General features: G+C 44.9%; 1 pseudogene; it reads right to left on the bottom strand.

The window, feature by feature from the left end:
* LOC133049722 (calcium-responsive transactivator-like) overlaps nt 1-10,854 on the bottom strand; it is a 107,612-nt pseudogene extending 96,758 nt beyond the window's left edge.
* Nucleotides 10,855-15,855: the final 5,001 nt, after the last annotated feature.

Here is a 15,855-nt window from a genome sequence, read left to right as displayed (position 1 = left end):
TGGAGTAGTGTGCTTTTACCTAGTGACTCCGGGAGATAGTGGAGGGCAGAGGAGCCTGGTGTGCTGTAGTCCATGGGGTCACAGAGTTGGACATGACTTAGCAACCGAACAACAGGGATGAGGGCAGTATACCTTCAGTGTATCGCCCGGGACACATCGACTTCCTGTCTTTGTGCCTCACAAGTCAGTCTGCAGGGGCTTTGATTATTCCTGTCATCATCTCACAGAAGATCAGACCGTTTCACTACACTGATGAGATAGATTTCTGGGAGCAGAAAGTCTCTGGAGCTCGATATGCTTTGCTATGAATGAGGGGATTGGGAGATAGACACTCATGAAAATTCTAGGCTTGAGAGGTCAGAAGTCTGAGGCAAGATGGGATACCATTACAAGTCAATAACTTGTTGCTACATCTTGTAACCCCTACCACTAAGGGAAAAGAAAACGCTTAGTGGAAATGTTTGGATTTTGTAGAAAATGTATACCGCCTTTTGGTGTTCTGTTTCTGCTCACTACACATTGAAAGACAAGCAGCTTTAAGTAGAGCCCGGGGCAAGAGAATTCTCTCCAGCTGATTGTGATGGCAGAGCAACAAGGCTCCAAGGGTTTGCTGCGAATTGTCACGTAGAATGAAGCCTGTAGGGAATCTCAAGGGGATTGCCACAGAAGCGGTCCCTAAGGCTTTCTAGCAAGTGAAGGCACTGTTCACCTGTGAAGAATATCTCCTGCTTGCTGGTCAGCCCTGTTAAAGACTGAGAGTGGGGGATTTCTTTGGTGGTCCAGTGGCTAAAAGACTACATGCTCCCAATGCAGAGGACCCGGGTTTGATCCCTGGTCTAGGAACTAGATCCCACATGCTGCACCTAAGAGTTCCCAGGCTGCAACTAAAAATGCTACATGCTGAAATGAAGACCTAGTGAAGACAAGTAAATAAATAAATTTAGAAAAAGAGAAACACTGTTAATGGGACAATAGGCAACCAGATAGTCTTGACCCTTTAGTTATATTTTTTTCTGTATTTTCTTCACTATAGTGTCATGTTCATATTTTAACTATTTCTCCTCTTTTCTCTTCCCTTCTCCATGATTTTGTATAGAATGAGTTGGTAGTAGTTGCCTTAACTATTGTGTGTGTCCTCAGTTGCTCAGTCATGCCCAGTTCTTTGTGACCCCATGGACTCTAGCTCGCCAGGCTCCTCTGTCCATGGGATTCTCCAGGCAAGAATACTGGAGTGGGTTGTCATTTCCTACTCCAGGGGATCTTCTGGACCCAGGGATCAAACCCACATCTCTTGGGTCTCCTGCATTGGCAGGCGGATTCTTCACCACTGAGCCACCTGGGAAGCCCCTTTAACTACCACTAAATCTCTACTCCTTTAATATCTAGTCCATAGGCTATTATAGGTATTCTAGAAAATCACCACAGATATTCCTCTTCTAGAAACAGAAGAGTCCCACTCAGACTTCCAGGTCATGAGCTGGATGCAGTCCCTGATAAGATTTGGTGTTGCTATCTTTTTGAGGAAGGAGTGAAAAGATAGTCCAATTGTATGAGGGATGGTTACATTTTGTCAGGTAGAAGCATTTAGGATGAAGAGAAGAGTGTCTGTTAATGTTGGATAGCCAAAGGGGTGGACGGCGGTGGGCATTTGTTATTTCTACTAACAAAACCTCAGACTCTTCTCAGCGCAAAGTGCAAAGTGTAATACCTAGTGGCCAGTGGCTGAAGCAGAACGTCTTTGCTATACCAGTTCTCAGGCATGTTCTGGAGCCTTGCTCTTGCCCATGTACCTGAACTTGAGTCTATAACCGATCACAATTCCAAATGTCCAATATAATTTTAATAAATTGCTTTTGTACTTACACCCATTTACAGTTATTTTCTACTACATCTAACAGAATCCTGTACAATCTTCTCATTAAAACAACCACTGGCCACCATCATAAATTAGGAGGAGGATTCCTTAGGTAGTAGATACAAACCTTCTTGTCACTGTATAAGGCTATCTCCCACTGCATATTAAATAAATTGACCTTCTAATTCAAATATTGATCTCTCGTAAGTGTGGTTTGCATGAGTCCAACCCTCTGAGTCTAGTCTGCTCTGGGTACACTAATAAAATCCCAGTGACTTTGTGACAGCTGACTATGAGGTTCTGTCTGAGTGGTTGCCTCTGATCTACTAAGATCTCTATCTCTTTCATCTTTAGCCCAAAAATCATGCCATGACTGCCTCCTGGAGTTCATATCTCCAGGGTACATTCACGTGCTTTCCCTCACTCATTCCCCTACAAGGCAGGCAGGCATTTTTACCTACAGCCTAGAGGTGAACAATGAAAGCTAAGCATGCAACCAGCTGAGGCTTCCCTGGTGGCTCAGTTGGTAAAGAATTCACCTGCATTGCAGGAGACTGCCTGCAATGCAGGTGACCTAGGTTCAATCCCTGGGTTGGGAAGATCCCCTGGAGAAGGAAATGGCAACCCACTCCAGTTTTCTTGCTTGGGAAGTCCCATGGACAGAGGAGACTGCCAGGTTACAGGCCATGGGGTCACGAGAGTTGGACACCATTGAGCAACTGAACAACCACCACCATCATTCAACCAGCTAGAGATAAAAGAACTAAAGAAAAGATACATCAACAAACTAGTAAGAAGAAGATCAGAACCCAGAATCTTTGGATTCATGGATCAGCCTACTCCAGAGGGTGCTTTGCTTTGTTTATCAAATCCAAAGCAGGCACAGTCATGGGGGGATGCCTGTGTATGGAGCCAGTGCCATCCGCACCCATCAAAAAACACCTATGGAGATCGAGAGAGCTACTTAAGTGAGTGTAACTTACTTTTAGGTGCCTCGAGGGCTTCTACACCTTGTCTGCTCTGCTTGTTTCTGTTTCTGCTGTTTTGAGCTCCTACGTTGTCTTTGCTCTGGCGTCTGGTAACCTTTGATTCTCATCTTCATGTAACTTTTAGGTTGCTCTTGCCATAGCCAGATTCATACAAAATCAACGCCATGTCCATCAGCACCCTGGGAGGAGCCCACATGTAGTGTGGAAGATTTCACTCTTTTCAGAACCCAGAGGGTGAAGCACAGAGGCAAGCTGGTTCAAAGAGGTTCTGTGTCAGCTAGTGAGAGACATTTTCATCTCTTCACAAATGATTTATGCCAAGTAGACAGTAGCAAATTATGCAGATCACCACAGGAACAAAAGTCGCATGAAAATAAACCTCTCATTGAAAGGCTCCTTTTCTGAAAGTCTACAGAAAGGGAGCCTAAACCTTTCAGGCTGTTCAGTTGCATGCTGCGCACATACATGGTTTTATCCCTTTTAAGTTTGCTTTTAGCTCCCACTCTTTGACTTTATTCTGGGACCCACCTGTCTTTGAAATTGCCACTTAATTTACATTGCCACCATCTGAAATTTACCAGCAGACCCTACATTACCTACATTACCCTTTCAGAAACTTAGAAGCCCTCAGTATTTTGTAGTTTGCTCTTTGCATAGCAAAGCATTTCCAGGTTTTTTTTAAAATTTACTTTTAATATTGTCTATAAAACCAAAATTACCAGGTTTCTATGACACATGAGGTATACTGTTCACCTCTAAAGAGAATCAGTCCAGGTATTCTAGCAACTCTTACCCTTGCTGCTTCCTCTCAGTGGCAATGTTTTTCACTCATTCATTCATTCAATTGGCATATATTAATCTTGTGCTAAGGATCATCCCTGTATAAAATGGCATTGTGTTTAAAAAGGAGACCTGATGGGGACTTCCCTAGTGGCCCAGTGGCGAAGATCCCTCACTCCCAATGCAGGAGGCCTGTATTCAATCCCTGGTTGGGGAACTGGATCCCACATGCCACAACTGAAGGGTTTAAGTGCTGCAATTAAAGATCCCGAGTGCCTAAATGAAGGTCCAAGAGCCCACGTTCTGTGACTAAGACCCAGTGCAGCCAAAACAATCAATAAATAAAAATGACTATTTAAAGAGGAGACAAAATGATGCGTTCTAGTCAGGACTTACCACCTTCTTGGGTTGTGAGCCACGACTGGAGCTCACATAGAATACAATGTATCATATAAACACATCCCCTGTACGTTCAGAGAAATAAAAATCATCTGTGTTTGCTGTTACATAATCTGTAGGACACACCCTTTCAAAGTAGCTCTAATGATAAAGAACATGCCTGCCAATGCAAGATCCATGAGAGACACAGGATCGATCGCTGGGTCAGGAAGATCCCCTGGAGGAGGATGGAGAATCCAAGGACAGAGGAGCCTGGCGGGCTACAGTCCATAGGGTCACGCAGAGTCGCATCCGACTTTGAAGCAGCACACAATCATTGACAACACCTGTTACCCTGTGTGGGCTGTGAGTTCTCTGTCAACAACTGGGGGCCCAGAACGTCCTGACTCAGCTGGCGGTCTCTCCACATCCCTAAGTGCTCTAACTCTTTCCCTTTCAATTGGCGCTAAGAAGGCAAACTTCCCAATCACGTGGCAGAACGTGAGCCAGCCACAGTAGCTCACGTCTATGAAGTGCAGTATGACCTCCAATCAGAGGGAGTAACTTTCATTTTTCTAAAGAGGAAAGGAATCATCTTTGTGGGGAGATCTATTAAGAATCCTTTTTTTTTTTTTTTTTTTTTTTGGTACCTTCTGGATGAATTTCTTTTCTAGTTTTACATTAAATACTAGCATTTCTCTTAGCAGAAGTTATAGCCTGCAATTTAGATAAACTGGCTTCTGGGACAGATTAATAATTTGAGTTCTCTGAAACTGACATGAATGGAAGTGGAAAGGTTACATGTTCACATTTGAGGATTTTAACCACAAGATGTAAACAGAAAACTTATTAGTTTAAACAGAGTTTTGATGGGCTCTCAAATGCTCTCCACCAATGTTGTGGGTCATCTGTTACTTTTATTTCTGACCTTATCAACCCATCCTCTCTCCTCTCCTTAAAGTTCAAGTCAAACCAAGGGGTATGTAAATGGGCTGTGGTTCACCACATGAGCCCGCATTTCTTTCCTATGGTTGACTCATCTAGCAAGGCGAAATTGTTTCAGATTTGGAATCTATTTTTTTTCCCTTCATACAAGAAAGTCTGCTTACTTTTATAGTCTCCTTGAAGGTACCAATCAAATTCAGATAGGGCCCTCTGCTGTTAGGCTTTCCTTGCAAATGGCCTCAGCTCTTAGAGGCTGGTGCATTCCACCTCAAAGAACCCATAGCACATGCCACAACTTCAATAAAGTGGAAGTCAGTCAGTCTGTCTATTTATCTAATTTATCTGTCTATCCATCTTTCTATCCTCTGCTCAAACATGTATTGTTCACTTAATAAGCCATGGCAAACATAGTGCTGGGCTTATAGATGTACAGATGAATAATATTAAAACAGAGACACTAGTGTAGGAGGGAGAGACAGGAAAACAGCCTATGGTAGGGGCTTCCCTGATGGCTCAGCAGGTAAAGAATCTGCCTGCAACGCAGGAGACACAGGAGACTTGAGTTCGATCCCTGGGTTGGGGAGATCCCTTGGAGAAGGAAATGGCAACCCATTCCAGTATTCTTGCCTGAAAAATCCCATGGACAGAGGAGCCTGATGGGTTACAATCCAATGGGTCGCAGAGTCAGACATGACTAAGCATGAGCACGGAAAGTATAGTGTTGGTCTCTGCTTTTAGCTCTATTTTCAGTCTTACATTTTGGTGCTTAGAATAGAGCGGGCACTCAAATCATTATTGAGCAAACTGGTGATAAATTACAGAGGCCAACGTCATTGGAGCAAAGTGAACGAGAGAGGGAGAGCTGTGGGTGAGGGCAGAGAGAAGGCAGGATGGAACTGGCTGGGTGAGGTGTGGACGGCATGAGGCTCTCTAGGGGATACAGGGCTTTTACTCCAAGAAAGATGGGAAACAATAGAAGAGTGTGGGCGAAGGAGTGTCATGCTCTGACTTCAATTTGGAAAGTGTCCCTCTGGTTGCTGTGGGGAGAACAGACTGCAGTGAGAGCGGGTGAGCGGCTCCTGCAATAATCCAGAGGAGAGGGGCTTCCCTGGTGGTCCACTGGTTAAGCCTCTGCACTGCCAATGCAGGGAAGACAGATTCAATCCTTGGTCAGGGAACTAAGATCCCACATGCTTGGCAGTGCAGCCCAACAATCAAGAAGAAAAAAAAAAAAAAAGACAGAAAAGGGATGCTGAGGCTTGAACCAGCGCTGCAGGCAGTGAGCACCACTCGACTCTGGAAACAGTTTGAAGGTATAGCCAATAGGATTTGCTGATAGATATGATATGGGCAGTGAAAGGAAGAGAGGAAAGAGTCAGGATGACTCTAAGCTCGTTGGCCTGAGAACCCAGAAGGATGATGTCCCCCAGCCCCAGTATCTACCAGTTAACTCTTTACTTTCTTGAGTTTTCTGCCTAAGTGTCTCTTTATCATCAGAGGGTTTCTTCGACCGTGTGTAGCAGTCATCAAGGCTGCTCACACATGTTCAGTTCTGTCTTCTTAGGGAGATGGTAGGATTGCTCTTTCCACTTCCTGTTTAACTCAGGTGTGATCACGTGACTCATTTGGGCCAGTGAAATGTGAGCAGAGAGGACCTGGATTTCTCCATTTTCAGATGAAATTCTTAGCACCGGTGCCTGCTTCCTCTCCTTTTCTTTAGCCTCTGCCAAAGCAGTGTTTGCTTGGGAACTCTGCTCAGTAGTCTGTAATAATTTAAATGGGAAGAGCATTTGAAAAAGAATATATGCATGTATAGATGTAACTGAGTCACTTTTCTGTACACCTGAGACTAATACAACATTGTTAATCAACTATGTTGCAATATAAAATAAAAATTTAAAAAAAAAAGAGAGATGTTTGCTTGGGCTTATCTTCAGAGTGAGGAACGTGGAGCTATGTCCTAGATGACCCTCAGTAATCAAGGAGCATGACTAGAAGCAAATCTTTGTTTTAAAACTAAGATTTTAAGGGGCTATTTTTTTTTATTGCAACATAAGCCATCGTATCCTGACTATCACCCTAAATAAAATAGAACTCTCAACCCCTTCCTTAGTCCCTCAGTCCTCTTACTTTTACAACATCCTAACAGTATACACAGGCAAAAGGAGAAGGGGGCAGCAGAGGGTGAGATGGTTAGATAGAATCACTGATGCAACAGACATGAGTTTGAACAAACTCTGGGAGATAGTAGGGGATAGGGAAGCCTGGTGTGCTGCAGTTGCAAAGAGTCAGATACGAATTAGACACGAACAGCAGTATGGTATATAATGATTTTCTTTCCTTTGCTTTGAATTCCCACCCCCTTTTATTTGAATGAATGCTCCATGAGGATGGAAATGCAGTCTGATGTGTTCACTGCTGTCTCCAGCACTTAGAACAGTGTCTGGCTCACAGCAGGTGGTTAGGCTGCACCTGCTGGCCTGCAAGCTCTGTACTTGCCCAATCACAAGACCAAAGATAGAGCCCAGGGTCAGCAACAGAGACAGCAGTGATTTGATGGATGGGGGAATCTCACGTGACTGAAGCAAAGACCTGGAGTGACACCCCACTGAGAAAGATGGTGGGCAGGACATAGCAGTAGTCTTCACTACTGGGGAAGAGGGAGATTACCTGTTATGGGGGTTGCCAGGGAAACCAGCAGACTGGTGTGCCTTATTGGCCCATTGATAAACTATCACAGGGTAGACAGTGCTGATGTAAAGATGAGAACCATCACTAGTTGGGGCCGGGGGCAAGTGCACAGGCATTTACTGGTTAGGCTCATGCTGAAGAGGAAAGGTCAGTCAGGTGAGTAGGGTAGAGGTGAGGCAGCAGCTGGGTGAGCAGGAGCTGCTCAGAGAGCAAGAGAACGGCCATGTTGGGTGGCCGGCTCATAAACAGGTGCTAAGGAAACACGAGCTCTGTGAATGAACAGATGCCCGGGACATCAGGGACCGCTTTCCCAAACAGAGAGCATAGAAACTGCACCTCCGTGGGTGCACAGGAGTGTGCCAACAGAAGGAAATAGCCTAGGGAAAGACGTGGCCTGTCCATGGAACCCTAAGGAGTTCAGCATTGTTAGAATGTGGGTGAGCAAAGACAGCTGTGGAAGGAGTTAGGGTTTGGGGAGGCAGAGTGAGGGAAGGAAGATGAGACTAGAGAGAGAGGCTGGGGGTCTTTCCTGGTGGTCCAGTAGTTCAGAATCCGTTTCCCGATGCAGGGGACGTAGGTTTGACCCCTGGTGAGGGAACTAAGATCCCATATGCAGAAGGACAACTAAGGCTGTGCTGCAACTACTGAGCTTGAACCACGACTAGAGAGAAGCCCGTGCTCTGCAACAAAATGCTTGCATGCTACATCTAAGACATGATGCAGCTAAATAAGTAAATAAATATTCTCTTAAAAAAGAGAGAGAGAGAGAGGTTGGTTCTAGTTTTTGAAGGGCCTTGTATGCCCTCCTAATACACTTGAACTTCATTTTTTGAGCAGCGAAGAATCAATGGAGTTTTTAAATCAGGAAGTGACAAGATCAGTTTTGATTCTGCCTGAACAAATTACTTTCAGGGAGCAATCTCTGCCCAGATAATATTCTCATTTCTCTTTGCCCACTGCAACTATGTCACCCTTCATCAAATCATTCATTTGTTATTTTTCCCCAACAAATGTTTACTGCTTGTTTATGAACAATGTACTGTGTAAGGGGCATGAAGAACAAACAGGAGTAAAAGATGCTCCTTGCTCTTAAATGAGCTTTCCTAATCCAGAGTTCAAATCTAGCAACATAAAGGGTGACTACACAAGCCATGTGAGCAAAATTCTGCACTGGGTTCTCTGGCTCCTGTGAACCTTTCTTTCCATCAACACATCCACTCTGGTTCCACATACAAAATTCTCTAAAGTTCACTTCAGAGTTTCACAACCTTCTCTTCCAAAAGAAACCATCATCGTTTCATCATTGCTATCACCATCCTCAACATCATCATATCATCCTCACAAAACCTCAGAAAATTAGCATTTATCTAACACTTTCCAGTTTACAAATGTCTTTGATATACATTACCTCATTTAACCCTGACAAGAACCCTATGAAGTATTGTTATCATCACCTTACAAATGAAAAATCAAACCAAAGCTAAACACTAGGTTTTGAGAAGTGGTAACTCGTCCAAAATCACATACTCAGAAGGGCCTGAAATCCAGGTCAGGTGAACAGAGAGATGTAAAAATGACCCACACTCCACTTGCAGATTTTCTAGCTTCTAGTTTCCCACTTTGTTTCTCCCTCAGGACAACAAATATTTTCGGAGCATCTATGATGTTTCAGACACAGCCTTGGGGCTGCAGAGGGAATGGTCGAAGAAAACACACGGGGTCTCTGCGTTCTTGGAACCTAGCAGCATTTATAGTCTGGCTTTGTGGGGGTGGGATGGGGAAGCGGGGGGAGCTTTCCGTTTTACTGCCACTCCTGACAAAGTGGTGAGGGAGGGCTTTCTCCCAATTGGTCCAAGGACAGAAACGGCACCTGGTCACTATTTCCCCACTTCTGCAGGGGCCCCCTCCTTAGCCAGTGGGTGTGTTTCCCCCGGATTAAGCACAAACGTGTTGGATCCTGCTGTTTCTGCCCTCTCTCGCTGGCCGCGGACTCTAAGGTGTTCTAACAGTCAGAAGCTCCTCAGAAAGTCTGTTACTGGTTTCTTTCCTCACCGCACCTTCCTTCCTGTGGCCTGAGGCACCGGAGTCTTGATCGCCTCTCAGGGTTGGCTATTGCACAGCCAAGGGGCGGGGCTTGGTCATCATGGGGTGGAGCTCGGTCCCCAAGGGGGAGGGGCTCCGTTATCAAGGGGGCGGAGCTGTCATCAAGGGGTGGAGCTTGGTCATCAAGGGGCGGGGCTCGGTCACCAAGGGGTGGAGCTCGCACTGAAAGCACCTTCGTCACCAGGCTTATTATTCTGCACTGGGAGCCCCGCCTGAAAGCATTTTGCAATTTCTTCCCCGAGCTTACTGGTCAGCAAGCCTAGTTCTCTTTGAGCTAACGGCCATTTCTGACCCTGCCATCTCTTGCTCTTTAGTGCCCGTTCTGCTGCTCTTCCTCCAGGGCTGGGCTGCCCAGAGGGTACTACAGTCTGGAAGCACCCAGTAAACAATTCCTTATCACTGACATTCCCCCAGCCCCCCTGGAGATGTCTACAGGTGACAGCGAAGCCTTCTGACTCCAGCCTGCGGGACGCTTACTCTGCTATGCAGAGTAATCTGCTATGCAGATTCTATCTAAAATGGGGGGAAAGAATTTATAACCATGGACTAGACTTTTGATCTGAAAGGTGAAATTAACATGGCAACCAGGCCTGAATTGCCATACTGTCATAGGTCTGGCCTGGGGAACTTAAATGACAATAGCAGAGAGGATCTGTGGCTAACAGGGGATCTGTGGATGGTCTCCCTTGTTGTCGTTCAGTTGCAAAGGGTCGTATCCGACCCTCTGTGACCCCATGGACTGCAGGACGCCAGGCTTCCCTGCCCTTCACTATCTCCCAGAGTCTGCTCAAACTCATGTCCATTGATGCCATCCAACCATCTCATCCTTTGTTGCCCTCTTCTCCACTTGCGTTCAATCTTTCCTAGCATCAAGGTCTTCTCCAGTGAGTCGCCTCTTTGCATCGGGGGTTCTCATAGTCATCACAGCTCACATTTTCTCACTTTCTGTTTGATCCATTTACTGACCCGGGTGACAATGGAAGCTGGGAACTGAGAATTCAGCTGGTTGACACTGGACAGTTCCTTATAGGGGAGGTGACACAGGTGTCGTGGGGTTCAGACCATACCTCGGTCTAGCTCTGTACCAAAGAGTCCCTCTCTCCACCCATGCATGGCCTCTGCCAGTGGGGCTAACCTGTCGGGAGCATCTGAAAATTCTCCATCCCTAAATCCTAAAAGTATGATTTCCCCCTGGGGCAGGGGTGGGGAGTGGGAAGTGAGCTGCTCTCAACAGAAATAAAGGGATTTCAGATATGGGAAGTGAGATGGAAGTAGGCAGAGAAGAACATAACTTCTTGTCTGGAAAATGAACATGGTCAAGAGGTGAAACTCAGCAACAGTGGTGGAAGAGAGGGATGGTTGTATGTGTTTCTTTAAAAAAAAAAAAAAAAGAAAATAACAAGATTTCCCATTATCATTACAAACTCACTGCAGAAAACTTGGAAAATTAAAAAAAAAAAAAAAACTACAAAGAAAGTACTCATAATGCGGCTACCCACTCCAGTGTTCTTGCTTGGAGAGTTCTGTGGACAGAGAAGCCTGGCAGTCTACAGTCCGTGGGGTTGTGAGGAGTCACACACGACTGAGCCACTTTCACTTGTTACTTTCATAAAGAAAATGGGGCTTCCCAGGTGGTGTGAGTGGTTAAGAACCTGCCTGCCAATGCAGGAGACCTAAGAAATGCAGGTTCAATCCCTGGGTTGGGAAGATTCCCTGTAGAGGAGCAGGGCGGTCCACTCCAGTATTCGTGCCTGGAGAATCTGATGGACAGAGGAGCCTGGTGGGTTACAATCCATTGACTCGAAGAGTCAGACATGACTGAAGTGACTTAGCACAGTTGTATGTAACGTTTTAAAATTTTGCTTTTGACTTCTCTCAGTCCCTAAATACATAAATAGGGACTTCCCTGATGGGCCAGTGGTTAGGACTCCACCCTTCCACTGCTGGGGGCCTAGGTTTGATCTGTGATTGGGGAACTAAGATCCCAAAAGCTGATTGCTGTGGTCAAAAAAAAAAAAAAAAAAAAGAACAGAAAGAACTCATCATAAATACACAAATAAAATTCCTCTCCTGCTTTTGAATATGCAAAATATTTTCAACTTTATGATGATAAGTAACTTGGTGATGGACATCTTTGTTCCCAAATATTTCTCTAAATTCTTTCATCATGGTGCCTTTCCTCATGACAGAGAATGAAAACATCCCAAGGGGAAATGAGAGTAGGTCTTTCAGGAAGTTGGATGGTGGGGGAGACCCCCTGCAAAGAGGGCAGAAATGTCCGAGTTCATAGAGATCAAGAGCTTGTGTGCACTTCTGTCTCTTATGTGCTTATACTATTGCAGTTTCAGACTATATTCTTTTCACTTTAGCTTGATTTTATTTGGCAATTGGCCAAAGCCTTCATTGTCCGGAGTATTATTGTGTGCATTGATAAGCTCCCAGGCTACCCAACCCTTTTCTATAAGGGAGAGGTGGGAAGATAAAATTGACATTTCCCACACCTCCTGGTACTTAGGCTCCAGGATGTGGTTTGGAGGGTGCCAATCACAGGTAGAACAGAGTTTGGAATTGAATCAGGAGGCAGAGGGGGGGAAAAAAGGAGGAAGCAGGCATTCATTTTGCGTTACAAATAAGGCTCAAGTTCCATCTGCCTCTCCTCCCCCGCCACGCCCCGCTGTGCCCCCCACCCCACCACGGGCCATCTCCCCTTCCCCATTCCTCCCCCCACCACACAATCCTATTTTCCTCCCTACTCAACTCAGAGGGAACCGGTGCTATCAGACTGCTGTGCCCCTGGGTCGGGGAAGATCCCCTGGAGGAGGAAATGGCCACCCACTCCAATATTCTTGCCTGGAGAATGCCACAGACAGAGGAGGCTGAGGGGCTACAGTCCATGGGGTCACAAAGAGTCAGACATGACTGAGTGACTGAGCACACACATACATACATTCTATTTTTGCTTGGATTCTCCAATTTTTTTATTGTGATAAAATATGTGTATCATAAAATTCACCATTTTTAAGTGTACTGATCAACAGTATTAAACACTTTCATAATGTGCCTCCATCACCACCATCCATTTCCAGAACTCTTTCCTTCTTCACAAACTAGTAGTCTTCGTCTATTAAACATTAACTCCCCACTCCCCACACTCCCTGGCAACCACCATGCTGCTTTCCGCCTCTATGATTTGGACTATTCTAAGTACCTCATATAAGAGGAAGCACACTGTGTTTGTCTTTTAGTGGCTGACTTATTTCACTATGTCACTTAGCATAAAGTGCTGAAGGCTCATCCATGTTGTAGCATGTGCCAGAATATCCTTCCTTTTAAAGGATGAATAATATTCCATTGTAGGGCTTCCCTGGTGCTTCAGACAGTAAAGAATCTGCCTGTAATGCAGGACACCCGGGTTTGATCCCTGGGTTGGGAAGAGCCTCTGGAAGGGAATGGCTACCCACTCCAGTATTCTTGCCTGGAAAATCCCATGGACAGAGGAGCCTGGCACACTACAGTCCACGGGGTTGCAAAGAGTCGGACACGACTGAGCAACTGAATGACAATATCCCGTTATATTTGTACACCACATTTTGCTTATCTGTTCATCCATCCATGGACACTTGGGTTGTATCCACGTTTTAGCTGTTGTGACTAATGCTCTCATGAACTTGCTTGCAGGGTATCACTGATACTGAGACCCGTAATGCTTATCACAGTCTCTGAAACAGTCTTGCACATTGTCAGTGATGACACACGGTGGCCCTTACTACTCTTACTCTACCCTCTAAGCTCATCTATAGATGGGGTTATTCTATTGCAGTATTGTGGGATTAAGATAATTTTGTCACTACTACAGGATGCCTCTATTTTTGAGAGATGCCAATGCACTCCGTGCTGCACTTTTTTCCTTTAATAATTCTTTTGGGGAAATGAAAACCTTTATTTTGAGATCTTCAAGTACACAGTTGATTGGGTAGAGTCAATCTCTGTCTTTTATTTTTTTGGCCGCACGTGGGATTTCAGTTCCCCAACCAGGAATTGAACCTGGGTCCCCTGCATTGCCTGGAGAATCCGATGGATGGAGAAGCCTGGTGGGCTACAGTCCACGGGGTGGCAAAGAGTCAGACACGACTGAGTGACTTCACTTTCACTTTTCACTTTTCCCCTGCATTGGAAGTTTGGACCATGGACCACCAGGAAAGCCCCTATGCTGTATTTCTAAACGGGCCTCTTGAAAGAAGCCCACCGCGCTGTGTGCTCCTATCTCATTAGACCATCTGATACTTTTAATTTAAGATGGTGAATATGGGCATGAGTTTCCTGCTAAATTTTTCCTGAAAGAACCACTTCTCTGTGTAATTGCAGATACTTCTACTTTTCAAAGGTTTTGTATATAAGAGGTGAAAATTAAGCTAATGCCCTCAAAATGAAAATTTTCAAATGAAGTGAATTGTGCTCGTTAGCATGCTCTATTTAAGGAAAAGGAATATATGTTCCCATTTTAAAAGAGGCCTTTTGAGTAACTCAGGCTATCACAGGATGGAGAAAGAATGACTGGGGAGTCAGAGAGCCGCTCTGACCCCTGCCCATTATTAGCAGTGAGAAAGACCTGTAATATTTCTTATATTTATATTTACCTCATAAGGTTGCTAAGCTTTAATAAGATCATGTATGGAAGTGCTGCACACAGAGACATACCGTTCATTCTTGTCTTCCTTCCAGTGTCATTCTAAATTCATCATCTGTTTCTTGAGTACCAGCTCTGTGCCAGCAGGACTTTCATAGGCTTCAGGGTAAAGGGACACGTCAGAGAGTCAGTCCCACCTTCGGAGCATTTTAATTTAATTATTTAATTTATTTATTTATTGGCCTTGCCACGTGGCATGTGGGATCTGAGTTCCCTGACCAGGGATCAAACCCATGCCCCCTGCAATGGAAGCACGGAGCCCTAACCACTGGGCTGCCAGGGAACTTTCCAGAGGGTTTTTTAAGTGAGAAAGGCTATGGCTAAGTTAAGAGAATGATAAGTACGAGAATAACATTATGGCCAGGAGCCACATGTCCTAGCACAGAAAATGAGAGGGACCTTCACAGAGGGGTTTCGTGAGCTGGGCCTTGAAGAATGGGAATGAGTTCACCAGGCAGGTAAGAAGAACAGGTGTGAAAAAGCAAAGACAGAAAGAACATGGAGAGTTCTAAAACCGATGAGCATTTTTCTTTCTTCTAGAGAATGTCTGGTCCAGAATTCTCACAGTCTCTCCTCTGGCTGGCATCTGTTCAAATCTCTGGGCACTGCATTCAAAGGAGAAGCCAGGGATTATTAAAGTCCATAGCAGGCTGGAGCTTCATGCATGAGCCCAGGGCTCCCCATCTCCCTGGAAAAGACTTAGCTTGTCCTTTTCTCCCTGTTACCTTTTCACGGGAAAACTAAGTAAATCACCATGGTGGTTGGTGCGTGGCAGTCCTGCCTGTCACTATTGATCATGAGAGATTTTTCTCTCTGGAATCAGATCATTTAATCTCATTTCTAAAAGTGGTGTTCAGGTGTTGGGTGGGTGGGTGCTGCTAATAATAACAAATGATCAATGATTCTTCCAGCAAAGACAGGAGGAAGTCATCTAGTGGACAGAAAAGTCTGTTCCTCCAGGTCTATTTAATTAAGAAAATTCTAGAGCATGAATCAGTTTGTCATTCAAAGTGGCCATTCCCAAATATAGTTCTTATGTCCCTATGCTCTTTTATAAACCTCTGGCATCTGCCAGCTGCTGCTGTTGAGGCAGGAATGTTTATATCCAGGCAGAAGGGCAAAAATATGACTGAAAATGAACAGCCTGAAGCCAGTGAGAAATACTGAAAGGAAAAGAGAAAGCACAATCAACTTTTTTGCTGTGTAGTTTAAAAGAAATTCCAGTCCAGTTGTAGCTGAGAGATGACTCACCCTGTCCACAGAAGCATGAAGAGGGGCAAAGCAGGAGGGATGAACAAAAACAAGATTCTGTTTTACGTAATTCTCATTTTCATGCAAAGAGCTATTCCTACCGCTCATGAAATTAGCCAGCAATTTAACTACCTCATTATTTAGAGTGTCAGGCAAAGTGCACCAGATTCTTCTAG

This window comes from Dama dama, chromosome 30 (genome assembly GCF_033118175.1).
Source record: "Dama dama isolate Ldn47 chromosome 30, ASM3311817v1, whole genome shotgun sequence".
Taxonomy (NCBI): Eukaryota; Metazoa; Chordata; class Mammalia; order Artiodactyla; family Cervidae; genus Dama; species Dama dama.
Note: the sequence above shows the minus strand (reverse complement) of the source record. Positions and strands in the feature narration are given on the sequence as shown.